At 39.3% G+C, this 15678-nt stretch overlaps 1 long non-coding RNA gene across 2 annotated transcripts in view; it reads left to right on the top strand.

The window, feature by feature from the left end:
* LOC128138236 (uncharacterized) overlaps window positions 1-15394 on the top strand; it is a 55243-nt gene extending 39849 nt beyond the window's left edge. The window contains exons 4-5 of one of the 2 annotated variants that reach the window (XR_008233978.1): window positions 11839-12151; window positions 15036-15394. This is a non-coding gene — a long non-coding RNA (uncharacterized LOC128138236). Of the gene's footprint in view, window positions 1-7833; window positions 7892-11838; window positions 12152-15035 lie in introns of those variants that run through there. The other variant, XR_008233979.1, reaches the window with a different exon arrangement.
* Window positions 15395-15678: the final 284 nt, after the last annotated feature.

The following is a 15678-nucleotide window of genomic DNA, read 5'->3' as shown; positions in this document are numbered from 1 at the left end:
GTCTTGGAAGGAATAGTATTACACTTATCTGAAATATGGTGAATGTCTTTCCTCCTAGGTGAGACACTTAGCTTACCACTAATGTGCTAAGCATTATGCTTATATTAAACATTATGCTTATACTATTTCTGCCATCTCTATTAAAACCTAGAGCTTTGTAGTCACTAGGGACTTTTCTATCTATATGATTTTCCGTATCTGTTGGCTAAATTAGAGATCCAAATGCAAAATCTAGAGCTCATAAACATTAGGTGGATTTGTGAGTGACAATCCCTGGAGGGCTTTAGGTCCATAAACTAATGAGACATAAATATAGTGGAGTAGGGAAGGGTATTTTTATCTGTGATATACAAACTAGTTCCAAACTTGTTCAGGTCATTAATGGAAAAATATATCAATTTTCCTAACATCAACATTAGCAAATTTTGCAAGATAATTAGCATCTTTAAGAATTAATACATTATGAATTGGAACTGTAATGGGAAAGTAATTTGGCATCATCTTTTAAAACTTTGTAGTCTTAACATGAGTCAAATGGGCATAGCTTTCCACTAATTATCATGGAAAGACTTACAATGGAAAGGGAGTTGTACATTCAAGTGTAAGATGAGGCATTAGCATTTTGTGACATATGGCATCCCTGTTACTGAAGTGAGAGGCATGTCACAAAAGCAATAATGATTTTGCTCTATGTGATGCCACAAGGTAGCAGTGTTGTGGTACAATCTTGATAAGTTTCTGATGCAAGTCGCTGAGCATGGGATCAGTTCTGCTCCCATCAAAATCAACAGAAGTTTTGCTGTTGACTTCTGAGGACTGTTTCCAATACAACCAGTGAAACCTCACTTCAATGATTTATGTGCAATGTACCCATAAATATCACAATCCCTACTACATAATATTTCATTGATTCATTATTGGACAAATACTGAGAGAGTTAAAAGGATAGAAAAAGATTTCTAATCAATAAAAAAAATTATAATTTCATTTTGTTTTTCTTTGTTCTTGCATTGTTCTAGTATCTGTGAAAGTGAAAATTACTACAACAAAAAGTGGAAGCATGTGATAAAAATGAGTAATATAGTAATTAAGTTCACTTTTTATTCCATCAGTCGGAATTTGAGAATATTGTTCAGGCAAGCAGTTTTCAATATATGCTTTTTTATTAGCTAATTTTTCTACTGTTGAAGGCATATGTAATCACAGATGAAGTTTTTTATTCTGAAGATCAAATATTGTGGAAGGTCAATAGTTGTCTGGTGAAAATTAAACTTTACTTCTGTACAGCTATTCTGTTAACACAAGTAGTCGTTTTTGACTAAGCAGAACAGTATTTTTCTTTCAAGACGGAGTCTTGTTTGCTGGGCTTCTGCATGTTGACGGCAATTCATTTTCACTGGAGGTGAAGGGACCCACTGCTTCAGATTCTTCCATGCTCATGAATAGTATAATGTAGAGAGAATTGTTCAGAATTATTTACACAGGGACAAGTGGATGAAAAAATGTGTTAAAGGTTTATGACTGAAATAAGGATTATTATAGTGAAAATGCTTAAGCCTGGCAATCACTATCAGTCTCTCTATCAATATATAGAGAATAAAGCTTTATAATGTGGTCTGAAGATTTTATTGGCATGAAATTAATATTGTAAACTATACATAAGTGGCAAAGTGATGACGGATTAGAGTAGGAGATTTGGACAGATGGCCCAAGCTGTCTTCTGCATGGAAATTCTCTGCACATATGGGATACAAAAGGTGACTGAGGAAGCATTTATTGATTACTTTCAAGGTTGCTTGTTAACATACCCTTATAAGAATATGTTTTCAGTTGGTCATTTTTCTGCAATACCTGACACATTTGGTCTGAAACATTCAGAAGGTGAAGGTGAAAGTCTATAAAGGTGAAATTATGTGGAAAATCATCCATACAGACCATCCTCATTTGCCAAAATGACTCATCTTTTGCTTCCAGGGACCACAGGGAAATATTAGTTTGACTAGATATCAAATAGTAATGAAATCTGAGAACTGTTTTGTCATGAAACTTTACCATATCCACTATCTACAAGTTTTGAATCACATATGGTGTCTTTCACCACCCTTGTGAAAACATGCCCTTGCCTGAATCTCAGTGCATCAAAGGAGAGTCATAGGACTCTGACATGCTAAATTCAATTAGGATTCTCTGTACCAAACATAGGCAAGGAATAAGCAACAAAAAGGGAAAGGGGTAAAAAACACTCCCTCTGCTTGCTACTGGGAGACCATTTTGGCACCAACATTGGGACCAAAATGAATCACAGAATTGTAGAATCATTTAAGTTGGAAAAGACCTTCAAGATCATTGAGTCCAACCATCATCCATGCCCACTAAACCATGTCCCGAAGTGCCTTCTCTACACACTTTTTGAATACTTCCAGGGTTTGTGACTCCACCACTTCCCTGGGCAGCCTGTTCCAATACCTGACAACCCTTTCAGTAAAGAAATTTTTCCTAATATCCAACCTAAATCTCCCTTGCCGCAACTCAAGGCCATTTCCTCTCGTCCTATCACCAGCCACCTGACAGAAGAGACCAGCACCCACCTCACTACAACCCCCCTTCAGGTAGTTGTAGAGAGCGATAAGGTCTCCCCTCAGCCTCCTCTTCTCCAGAGTAAACAGCCCCAGCTCCCTCAGCTGCTCCTCGTAAGACTTGTGCTCCAGACCCCTCACCAACTTGGTTGCTCTTCTCTGGACACGCTCCAGCAGCTCAATGTCTTTCCTGTAGTGAGGGGCCCAAAACTGAACACAGTACTCGAGGTACGGCCTCACCAGTGCCGAGTACAGGGGAACAATCACCTCCCTGCACCTGCTGGCCACACTATTTCTGATACAGGATGCCATTGGCCGTCTTGGTCACCTGGGCACACTGCCGGCTCATATTCAGCGGCCTGTTGACCACCACCCCCAGGTCCTTTTCCACCAGGCAGCTTTCCGGCCACTCTTCCCCAAGCCTGTAGCACTGCATGGGGTTGCTGTGACCGAAGTGCAGGACCCAGCGCTTGGCCTTGTTGAACTTCCTACAATTGGCCTCGGCCCATCGATCCAGCCTGTCCAGATCTCTCTGTAGAGCCTCCCTACCCTCAAGCAGATCGACCCTGCCTCCCAACTTGGTGTCGTCTGCAAACTTGCTGAGGGTGCACTCAATCCCCTCATCCAAATCATCAATAAAGATATTAAACAGAAGAGGGCCCAACACCGAGCCCTGGGGAACACCACTTGTGACCCACCGCCAACTGGATTTCACCCCATTCACCACAACCCTCTGGGCTCGGCCATCCAGCCAGTTTTTCACCCAGCAAAGAGTACACTTGTCCAAGCCATGAGCCGCCAGCTTCTCAAGGAGTATGCCATGAGAGACAGTGTCAAAGGCCTTGCTGAAGTCCAGGTAGATAACATCCACAGCCTTTCCCTCATCCACTAGGCGGGTCACCTGGTCATAGAAGGAGGTCAGGTTGGTCAAGCAGGACCTGCCTTTCATAAACCCATGCTGACCGGGCCTGATCCACTGGTTGTCCTGCACATGCCATGTGAGCGCACTCAAGATGAACTGTTCCATAATCTTCCCTGGTACCAAGGTCAAGCTAACAGGCTTGTAGTTCCCCAGATCCTCCCTCCAACCCTTCTTGTAAATGGGCGTCACATTGGCAAGCCTCCAGTCCTCTGGGACCTCCCCTGTTGAGCAGGATTGCTGATAAATGATAGAGAGTGGACAATTCCAGTTGTGTTTATAAGTCTTTTCCTGCTAGGTGAAAGGAGGGCAGTGAGGAGTGAAAGCTAAGGGTATAGGTGGATAAAAGAGAAAAACAACTGGGAAAAAATATGTGGGCAGCACAGGAAGAGAGGGTGGAGGCAACACTTGGAACAGAACTGTAAGGGGAGTTTATAAGTGACCTAGACATTAAAAGATATAGGAAATTATCAGCAAGGGAAAGGGCAGGGTAGAAAAAAATGTCTGCCCTTTGCAATGACTGAAACAGTTATCCTGTGAGAAAAAAAAACACGAATGTGGTTACACATAGGCTATGTCATGGCGCTGTGTTCTAGCTGGGGTCCAGGTCCCACAATCATTGTGACAGTTCAGAGTAGCCAGTGTGTGAACATAAAACCCTATCACATGGCAGACATGAAATGGGAACAAACACAGGTTCAAACAAAATCTGTATTCTTGGCACTTCAAACTATTGTGACTTGACTCTGCAGAGTTTCTATTTTTTTATCACAGTTGTTCTTTTCTGGATGCAATGACATATATGTTCTGTGAAAGATAATTGGATCCTCTACGTTCATCTCAGACAGATTTCCTTAAAGAGTAGGATGACTCACAGAACCATCCTAATAACTTGCCAGTGCACACCAATTCAGAGACAGGGCAGATGGCTCAAAGAAAAAAATCTGGAATTTTATCAGCAAAACTCCTGATTTTAAGTTTGAAATTCATTATCCTAATCTCCTTCGAACAGCAGTGAACTCAGTTTGTTATGTATTTTGGCTAGCTTGGGTAACAAACACAAATCAGTTTGTTCTTTGTTTTCTAGACAGAAGGATGTTGATTTTGTAATGTGGAAGAGGGAAATTAAAAGGCACAATTGTTTTAATAAATACTAAAGTAGAGTTAGCTTCTGGGTTTTTTTCTTAGATTCTATCTTGGTTTTATTTATAATTATTATTTTTGTATGTGTGTATACACATTTTTACAAAGAAATATATCACAACCAAACACACAGACAGAGTGGCAATTTTTCAACAGCTAATTATAACACTCTGAGTTTAGCACCAGTGTGGCCCAGTGCATTTAATTCACTCATGGTAGACACTTCTTCAGAAAGAGCATGTGGAGAATGTTGCTTGGTAGGGATCTTAAAAATAGTTTCATTTATAAAACTAGATTTAAAAAGAGTCATACAGTGGCCTTGTTTTTTTAATATACATATATAGCACTTACTGAAGACTCTCTATCAAATCTCGCTTGAAAAGTTGTGAACTGTGGGTTGCTGCTTTTGTCCCTCCTCAGTTATGTCACTATTTCAATTGTAGAGTCATCCCGGAATCCACTTCTGTCTGTAAACACTTCCCTATTTACTTCTGTGCAACTCATTTTTTCTTCAGTGAGCTTCCATAAATAAAATGGAGCATCACTTGTAGCCAATCAATAGAGCATTGCTGATCATGGCGGTATCTAGCTTCAGAAAGACAGGACTGCAAAAGGTTGGTTAGCTAGAATTGGTTAGCTATTAGTTAAGAGAGTAGAACTGTTGGCTGCAACAGATTATTTTACCATTTCAGACACAATGAATATGCAGATCTGATTGCTATTTGGATATGGGATCTCTGAGGCAATTCCTGCAGCTGAATAAAATAGTACTGACTTGATAGATACAAATCATTCTTGAAAGTCCTGTAAACCAGGTCCCCTGATAGACTAACATGCAAAGACTTGCTAAAAGCTTTGGATTCCTATGAAATCTGTAACAGAATTCCTGACACTTACAGACATCAGATTCCCCTGAAATTTGGGTGGTTTGGCTTTAGTGATGTACTTGAAGAACAGGCTGGATTCTGCCACAAAAGATGTGTCTCTGTGTGTGTATGAAGTTGCTAACAGAAACCTGTTCTTCTCTATTTACTGTGTTGTGATCACTATGAAAGGCAGAAGTATAATCAGAAAAATACTCTACTGAGCATAAAAAGATTTTGCTGGGAGAAGCGTAAAGGATGAGCATCTTTTTTTTATCACAGGGAAACCCTAGGATGTTGCATAGTATGGAGCAGGAAGGGATGAAAAGTATTTGCCTGGGAATCTGATATGTTCTTTTCAATTTCTAGTCTCCCTTTATTTAATCTTCTGGGGAAGTCAGTTCTTTGGAAAATGGGAAACCTGTCTCTGACAGAGCTTTGATCTTTCCCCCGTGAGAAAAGTCAACTTTTGTTTCCCAATTTTGACTGTATTCATGACTGGTAGGAGCCTGAAGTCTCTACTTACCAGAGACAACATATTTCTATCAGCTGAGAGAAAGAGGGACCCTAGCTCTGGATGATCTTTGAACTCTGGGCTCACCTTTTTCTCGTCTTCTTTCACACTTCTCTATTACTTAACTATTCAACACAAAGTAGCAATTCACTTTTACTGAGAAGCTGATTTAATTCCCTCTTTCATTCAGCCTGCCAATCTTTCCTCCAGCTCGCTGCCTAGTACCCTTATGGCCTTAATTTGAGATTGATTGTATGTAATCTCTTTGAACCTCAAGCCTAGCCTTCTGTGCTGAAGCAAGCCAATGTTCAGCAAAACTCAATGCACCTAAGCACCTTCCTCCTCAGTGCCATTCCTCTTCCTATTAGAAACCCAGGATTAATAGTTACAGAAAACCCCATACATGTTGCTGGCCTGGGTATGCAGGATCATAGGCTACAAGGAAAAGGAGCAGGAATAATACACTACTATGCAAAAACAAAACCTACCCAAGGATTGTAGCATTCCCACAGGCTGGTAAGGGCATCGAGAGAGACAGATCCTTCTATTTTTCTTTTGTAAAGAAAACCTTAGTTGCTTAAAACCTCTTTTTTCCACTGTGAAGAGAAACATCTAGTTTGTGCTGTTTGAAGCATATGCCCTGCAGGACCAGAAATCTTCTGGCAGGAGCAAGTGGGGTTGTACAGTGCAACGTAATTGGAAAAGAAGTTTTGCTGCTTAATGTAGCTAACAGTTGTACTAGTACTAAGTATGCTTAATAGACAAAACCTCAACTTGAATAATAATATTCTAACTATCTAAAATACCACCTTGCAATTTTTGTCAATACTATTACGTTTCACCTTAGTCACAAAAAAACCCCCAACCCAAAACTTTCCTGCATTTTAGAAACATGCAATTAATTTTGATGAATGCATTTTTTCACCTCCAACTGTTGGGTTATTTTAATCAGAAGTCTTGCATTGTTAGTTTTGCCAACTGGTTATGTGAAAATCTCAGTTTTCATTTTCAAAAGTATGTTTTTGTCCTCATATCTCTATAGAATAACACAAATGCACAGACAAGTTTGAAAAGGGTAGAAAAGAAATAAAGGAATTCACAATATAATAGTTAATGTTACGGTGTACATTTGATGATTTTAATTTAAACTTGTGATTTGGGGGATATGGCTTGATATTTTTTAATGGTTAATATTGGCAAGAAAATTCGTAAGACCCTGAAATAGTTCTAAAGGTAAAAAGTGACTATCTGCAGATCTCTTTTACATCTCAGCAGGCATCCTGTATGATTTTGTGAAGTGTATCAGAAATAGAAGTGTATTAATTAATTTCTGTCTTCCCCTAGAAATCTTTAAATCCACATATGAAATATCCACGAGTCCTCTTCAGTTGCTACCTAACCCTGGAGATACCATCAGCCTATTATTGTGTATTTTTTTACTGATAAAATTGCCTAACCAGTGAAATTCTGGTCCTGTGCATGCCTATGACTATGTAAGCCTGAAAAATGGGCAGGCTTTATTAAAATACATCTTACTAGGAATAAAAGAAGGTAAAAGTAGAGCTTTGGGCTTCCTGCCTGCAAACTCAAATCCCGTAGGTATTTTTAAAGAACATCTAATAGACTAATCCCAAGATACAGAATAAATGCCTTCCCATTTTAGCTAAAGGTAGGTAGATAATTCACTTGTACTTTCTTCTACCTGCCTGAAGTGATGTGAATTTGCCAATCCTGTCTTGTATGCCAATTCTAACTCCTATAATAACAATGTTATAGGACTCTCCTAACCTTGTTCACTGAAACCATTTTACTTTACAGAGAATAATTAAAGATTTACTGGGATACAGAAGAGAAGGGGGAGAAAGGGTGAACTCGCTTGCTAGCCTGTGGTAAGTGCAATGGCATGGCAAGTGAACCTAAGTTTTATTCCTTCTTTAGTTAAGGCTTGCAGATTCTAGGTTAAGCATTAGCTTGGGCTGGGAGAGGAATCTACAACTTCCCCATTGCCCCAAACACCTCAGACTACACAATATCTCATGGGTATTTTGCACCTAGCTGCCAGGGAGCAGCGAGGACAGGCTGCTCCACAGGGAATGGGCACTGGGAGCTGAACATGGTGACAGCACAGGCACAGGCAGTGGCCTTACAAGCAAAGGCAACGGTACCTGAGCCAGGTGGGAAGAGCAGGTCCAAAGGACAGTAATCAAGCTCAGCCAAAAGAACAGATTTCTGTGGAATTTTGTAATGGTAAGGCACGCCTGAGGTCAAGCTGGGGAGTCTAGCCTAAGGGTTGGGTCAGGTTTTGGATCAACAGGGTACACGGCCAGGCACGGGCATAGTTGCAGTGCACTTCCAATGTCATTCAGGCAAGGAGCAAGCAGAAAAGCCTAAGCTAAAAGCAGATGTTAGCAGAGCTGTTCATGGGGAGCCTTCGCTGAAGCTTCTCTTTCTTTCAAGGCTACCGGCTGCACTGTCTCCATGTTGGGCCTGAGCTCTGCCAGCCAAACCTCCCCAGTGATGCAGAAATGCTCTCGGGGCCCCAACATCAGATTTTTGTGAGAAGATCAACAAAACATAGCCAGGTTACTATCTCCATATTCCACTTATTTTAGACCTCTCTATATCAAAACGCCTGTATGTCCTTATCCAAAGTAATATTGATAACTTGCCAATGATATTGCTTAGCTAGCTGATAAGAGGTTGCCCTAATAGCTCTAAGAGATTATTGGTTTTTTAGATTGGAATTTAAATGGCCTAGAGCAAGGATGTATGTGTGGATGTGATGTGCTATTTAAACACTAGTTATGTTATCAGGAAACTGTGACTTGAAGGCTAGTGAAGAAATAACAGGACATTGCAACAGGTCCCCCTACACCTACTGTTATAATGTGAAGTTGTAAACCGATGAAGAAAGGTACACTGCCTGTTAGTAAATGTATAAGAATTACTCCAATATGTGGGAGGAAGGAAGCACTGACATCATCATACTCCTCCTGGCAAAAGACTTGAGATACTAATGACTTGCCACGCCCTCTTCTCCCCCCATTTCAGTACCCAGGCAGCATAGGAAGGGTGAGCATTAACACCAGAAGAAAGGGGAAGAAATACTAGAAAGTTGGTTTATATCTTTTTTACCTGTATTATTATTGGTAATGAGCTGTAATAATTGGATAATTTGGATTACAAATGCTAGATTGTTAAGATTTTATGAACAATGAACTCTTGGCTTTGTATAGAAGGTGTGTTTTTTCAGACCAAATAAATTGCATGCAGTATTTGGTCTGATATCCCTGTCCCTGAAGACTCTGTGTTGTGGTTTAACCCCAGCCAGCAACTAAGCACCACACAGCCGCTCACTCACTCCCCCCCACCCAGTGGGATGGGGGAGAAAATTGGGAAAAAGAAGTAAAACTTGTGGGTTGAGATAAGAACGGTTTAATAGAACAGAAAAGAAGAAACTACTAATGATAATGATAACACTAATAAAATGACAACAGCAATAATAAAAGGATTGGAATGTACAAATGATGCGCAGTGCAATTGCTCACCACCTGCTGACTGACACCCAGCTAGTCCCCGAGCGGCAATTCCCCGCCCCCACCCCCCAGTTCCTAAACTAGACGTGAAGTCCCATGGTATGGAATACACCATTGGCCAGTTTGGGTCAGCTGCCCTGGCAGTGTCCTGTGCCAGCTTCTTGTGCCCTTCCAGCTTTCTCGCTGGCTGGGCATGAGAAGCTGAAAAATCCTTGACTTTAGTCTAAACACTACTGAGCAACAACTGAAAACCTCAGTGTTATCAACGTTCTTCGCGTACTGAACTCAAAACATAGCACTGTACCAGCTACTAGGAAGATAGTTAACTCTATCCCAGCTGAAACCAGGACACTCTGCTAAACCTGAATGTGGCAGTTGTTACCACAAGGATGGCGTGGCTTGGAGCTGGAATAATTAATATATATAATGAAGATAACACATTTATATTCTACTTTAATTAAGCTGAAAACAACTGTGTTCATATAGACTGTAACTTATATCTGTTTTTTTTAAAGGCTTAATCTTGTGAAAGCTCAGATATGCTAATAACTGTTGCCACTGGGTTATGCTTCCTCTCTCCTCTTTGGCCTGTGTAAGGGAAGGCTAGCCTTCCATCTTCAATAGTTAAACTCAGCTGCACTCCTTGAACAAAACTTATTATAGACACTTGTTCCATCCTTGGACCTCTCTGGGCACTTGCCCTGCTTCTGAATTTAATATGGTACAAAAGAAAGTATGATGAACCCAAATTAGGGGATTATCAGTGAGCATATTTCTACATAAATTTTGGAAAGTGTGTCTTTTAAGGATGAGGTAGCTTCCTACATCTCTCTTCCTGGAAAGCAGCATCTATTTCCATTAAGATATTTTTCTTTCCTGAGTTCAAAACTTTTCAAAATAAAGAGAAATTGGATAGTCCAAGTAACCAATGCTTGCTTACTTACCAACATGTGTGTATATATATATCTATCTATATTTCCCTTTGTTGAAGATAAGAAGTGTATCATTTTCTCTCTTGTATGCGATCTGGCTTCTTGGTTCAAAGGTAGATCCCAGTAACACATTGCCTCATTATTACTTTCATGGCCACATACCTGAAATTTGGGAGGAAAAAATCTACTGAGACCCTGATCAGTACAGATTACAGATCCATAAGCTGATCTTTTCTCCTATGCTTTATAATATCAATCCAGTCCAAACACATTGAGAAAGCCAGAAGGGTAAGCACTATGTAACAATAAAGTCTGAACAGTGCAGCAAGCAACTACCTAACAGCTGATGACATGCTGGCAAAAGAAAGTTTTCAGGAGGAGGTGGAAGGAGAAAAATGAGGTGACCTTTACCATTTTTTCAAAAGTTAACATGACTAACATAATTAACATGTACATTAATCCCACTTTAAATGCACTACAATTACTACTAATACCTTTTATTATGGTAAATATATTTAAAAACTCGAATTATACACCTGTGTTTATGGGTAGAATTACCATCTATGGGCTTTAATATCATTATTATACTTTTTAATTATTACTACCAGTGTAACACTGTTAGGCAATGAAATAGTAATAGGCTTCAGGCAATGGATCTTACAGCCTTAATTAGCTATAGTGCAGAAAAAAGAAGAGTCGTAAAGTTTTGAGAGATCAAGTACTGAAATAAGTTAGTGTTAGTTAAAGTAGTCCTCAGTCGTGTTTGGAATATAGGATCAAACACTTAAATGGATCCATGGAGTCTGGTATTTTATCTGTGATGCAGTCTAGCATCATACTTTAAAGAAGGCAAAAGAATCCCCTTAGTGAACAATTATGAAATAATTTGCCTTTTGGGAAGTTTTCTTCCTTCTGTCAGTTGAACTTCTCTTGTTCCATAAAATATGAAGCTTATGTCTCTTTAGAAAAAGTGTTTAATCTTACCTAATGCAACTACAGTTGTTATCATTATCTGTATAAATGTCTAATCCTTTAAAAATGTCTAATCCTTTAAAAGCCTAAGCCCTTGGCCTCAGTGTATCTAATTAAAGGTATTAAAGTATACAGATGGCATGAGAAATGAAAGCCATAGGGCAGGTCAGCAAGGCCAATTGAAAGAAATAGTTTTGTAAATGAGGAATATATAGATGCATGATATTGCAAGTCCATAAAGGTATGTCCCCTTTTTCTACACCATATAAAATTCCTCATCCTTACAGCTATAACTTTGTCTTCGTCGTTCTCTTTTCTCTTGATTGCTTAACTTAGGCATATTCCTTTTTCCTGCCCTCCTCCTTCTTTTTCTTCTTTTTCAGGTATTGCCACAAAGAAAGCCACATTCAGTCACTCAAGCTACTTCACGAGCCTACCAAACTAAGCCCCTTTTTCTTTTTTCCAAGCACCTAAAGAGAGGGCTTGTACAACAGATTTTAAAGAGCTTTGCAAGGTTTCAAGACCAAAGCCAATTAAAGGAAGAAGCTAAGAGAAACAAGATAGTAAATTAAGATGATCCAGGTCTTTGGCAAACACAGGATCTGGAGAAAAAAGACAGAAGCCACAAGGCATTACTTTTTGTCTCCTGACTCGGAAAATGGCAATGAGCCAAAGCTTGAGGTGCTCTAAACTGGTGTGAGTTTAATAACTCTCCCATATAGCTGAAGGCCAAAGATCTGGTCCAGAGATTGTGCCTGCTATCATGTCTGCTTGTTTGTGTGTTTAAAATCCCAGTAGCATGATGGAATTGAGGAGAATACATGTGTCCTGGTCTCGGCTGGGATAGAGTTAATTTTCTTCCTAGTAGCTGGTATAGTGCTATGTTTTGGGTTCAGTATGAGAAGAATGTTGATAACACACTGATGTTTTCAGTTGTTATTGAGTAATGTTTAGTCTAAAGTCAAGGATTTTTCAGCTTCTCATGCCCAGCCAGCAGGAAGGCTGGAGGGGAACAAGAAGTTGGGAGGGGACACTGCCAGGGCAGCTGACCCAAAGTGGCCAAAGGGGTATTCCATACCATGTGATGTCATGCCCAATATATAAACTGGGGGGAGTTGGCCTGGGGGGAGGCAAATCGCTGCTCGGGAACTAACTGGGCATCGGTTGGCGGGTGGTGAGCAATTGCATTGTGTATCATTTGTTTTGTACATTCCAATCCTTTTATTAGTATTGTCATTGTATTATTGTTATCATTATCATTATTAGTTTCTTCTTTTCTGTTCTATTAAACCATTCTTATCTCAACCCACAAGTTTTACTTCTTTTTCCCAATTTTCTCCCCCATCCCACTGGGTGGGGGGGAGTGAGTGGGCAGCTACATCATGCTTAGTTAGCAGCTGGGGTTAAACCACAACAACATGGTAACTCAGGTAGTAGTGTCGTATGCTTTTTGGAATAAGGGGAATTGAATTTTTAGTCTATAGGTAGCATATAACTCATTATGGTTTGGAAAGGGAGATAAAAATGACCGTGAAGCTGTACAATGGGGTGGTTCTCTAAGGCTTTTATTACAACCAAGGGGATGATTTTGCAGCAACACACAGTATTGAGGGCATCATACCATAATGATATCCACAGAAGTACAGTGTATCTATTGAAAACCATTACCGATAGAATGATGTCATTGTGCAATTATTTCAGTTACATGGGGGTATACAGCCCCTTGGGGATGCAGAGCTGTAAGCACATAATAAGTGTTACAAATCCACTGCTTCTCCTCTGTGGAACCTACTTATTCTTGCTTCTTTCTTTATAAAAAGGTTTTATCTTTCCCACCTGGGATGAAAAAGAGATAATACTTAGAATTTAAATTTGGCCCTACAAGGTAATTAGTATAATCTGCTATGTACAAAGACTGCATTGGCAAGTCTTTGATTTTACTCATGCCCCATGATATCAAATCAACAAGTTTGTCATGCTTACTAAATGCACAGATGGACAAATACAGATTTCTGGTTGTGGAGCTTATTGACTCTTTTTTTTCTTTCTTTTTTTTTTTTTTTTTTTTTAAGAGAGACAATCCTCTGAGTCTGTTGTACTGTCCTCTAACTATTTTTCAAAATGTGATAGGGACCTGTCTAGCTAGGCACAAACTTCTCTAACCCAATGAACGTAAATTTAAAATCACATTTGGATATAAGATGCATTATAAAGGACTTTCCTGCAAAGAGAGATGGCTGTAATCAAGTACGCAGTAACAGCAGGGTTCTGGTTCTGCAGCTGGGACATTTTTATGCTTCTTCATTAAGTTGAATCTGAGAAGATGAACTCAGTAAAATTAAGTGTAGGCCACTCTTGCAAACGTTGGGGTTTTTTGAGATCACTCTGAAGACTTAGAAGGTTTGACCTTGTGTTACGCCAGTACCTGGTATATATTTTCTGAATGCATATGTAATTCTTATTCAGTATTCATTGCTGATTGCTGGATGCATACTATTCTGATGTAGAGGTTAATTGCTTTTATATAATTTACAAAATTCATGTGACTAACAGAGCTGAAGCACTGAAGACAAGTAGTAGCAGAGCAGTAACAGACACAAGCATAATGCAGTGCTTATACAATGCTTTATACAGCACTGAATGCCAAATCCCCAAGGCAAGCTTAAATTTCAAACTATTCTCTCTGACTCTGTATGGAAGGAAACTTACTTTGTGTCCCCTCTAAACTCTTTGTTTTTTAAACATACCCTCCTTCCATCAGTTGTTATGAGAAAAGCTTAATAAAACTGTCCTTGCACTAAGGCTTGAGTACTATCTCAGTGTTACTAAATGAAGAAACAGTGGTAACAGTGACTGTATCTTGAGCGTGAACATAGAGGAGCTGGAGTAGCGGCAGGAGCCTTTGCAGTCAATCTCAGAAGGACTCAGAGGACTGGACTTCAGCTTTAGTCTTCAATTAAAATAAGAAAGGTAGTGATTATAATGTCAAACTGAAATTTAAACTGAAACAGTAAGGATTTTGATATCTTAGGGTAGCATGGACAAAACAGTCATTTGGTTGGTCTGTAGACCCTCAGGAGATGGAAGGGATCTCAAGGAGCTTAAGCCATCTCTTTGTCAATAACACAGTTGCCTTTAGAGTTTGTGTTGACAAACATGAACTGCAAGAAAAAAAGATTAAAACATAAGCAGTTATAAATTTACTTCTAGTATTGAAAGTATAAATAACCGGATCCTTTTTCCACAAAATACCTCCAGATGGAGTCTCAGGATTGTTACCTCTGTCATGTTTTTAAGTTTCAAGTGTATCCCAAAGAATTATACTGTCAAATATCCCCATAATTAAGTGCATCTGTTGGAAGGCGAGAAAATAGAGATTTCTTATGCACTACTGTTGTAAGGACAACATCCTAGCTCCAACCATTGCCAGCTTTGGTTGTCTCACATGTAGCGGAAAAAAATGTAAGTAAAGCTATATATTTTTTTTAAATTACCTCCCTCATTTTGGTGTAGAGAATGGTTTTACTAAGGATGATTCTATTTTCCATAAATTTTTACTTTTTTTTTTTTTTTTTTTCAGATTCCTTGCTTAAAACTTTGACAGGACATTATTGATCATTGCCTCAGATGGAGAAATGGCCATAATTTAGGATGTTGGTTTTACAATTCTTAATGCTGGATTAGGTGGCTAGACTAAATTATCTTCAAGAAGTCCTTTCTTTTTTTTTAAAGTTTGACGACATAGTGAGTCACTCCAAGAATGCAGATATACATGTAACGGTGGCTATGAGGAAAATGAGGTAGTATTGGTATAAGTCCTCTTCCCACTACTGTAACATTTTTCATTTCCTTTTAAACACTGTATTTTGCACCCTTTTTATACATTAACCTGTGCTAAAGACTGTGTAGTTAAAACTCAACATTTTTATAAAATGTACCAGAAACCTAAGTAATAAAGCTTACATAATTGTGAGGCTAACTCTTGATGTTATTTCTAAAGCTGTGAAAGAGCTGCATCATGTAATACTACCATGTTCAAGCATCCTGGTTATATGATTTTACGACAGCTAGAGGAAGACCAAGTAGCAACACGAATTTCCTAACAAAAGGAGCATTGGGAAGGTGACAGCTGCCACCTATGAAGTGATGGAGGTATCTTGGGTGTCTTTGTCAAGCTACAGCCTAAGGCCACTCTTGTTGGAGATACAAGGAACTGTTAAAAG

Source organism: Harpia harpyja, chromosome 2 (genome assembly GCF_026419915.1).
Source record: "Harpia harpyja isolate bHarHar1 chromosome 2, bHarHar1 primary haplotype, whole genome shotgun sequence".
Taxonomy (NCBI): Eukaryota; Metazoa; Chordata; class Aves; order Accipitriformes; family Accipitridae; genus Harpia; species Harpia harpyja.
The sequence above is the reverse complement of the archived record's forward strand: the minus strand, read 5'-3'. Positions and strand labels throughout refer to the sequence as shown.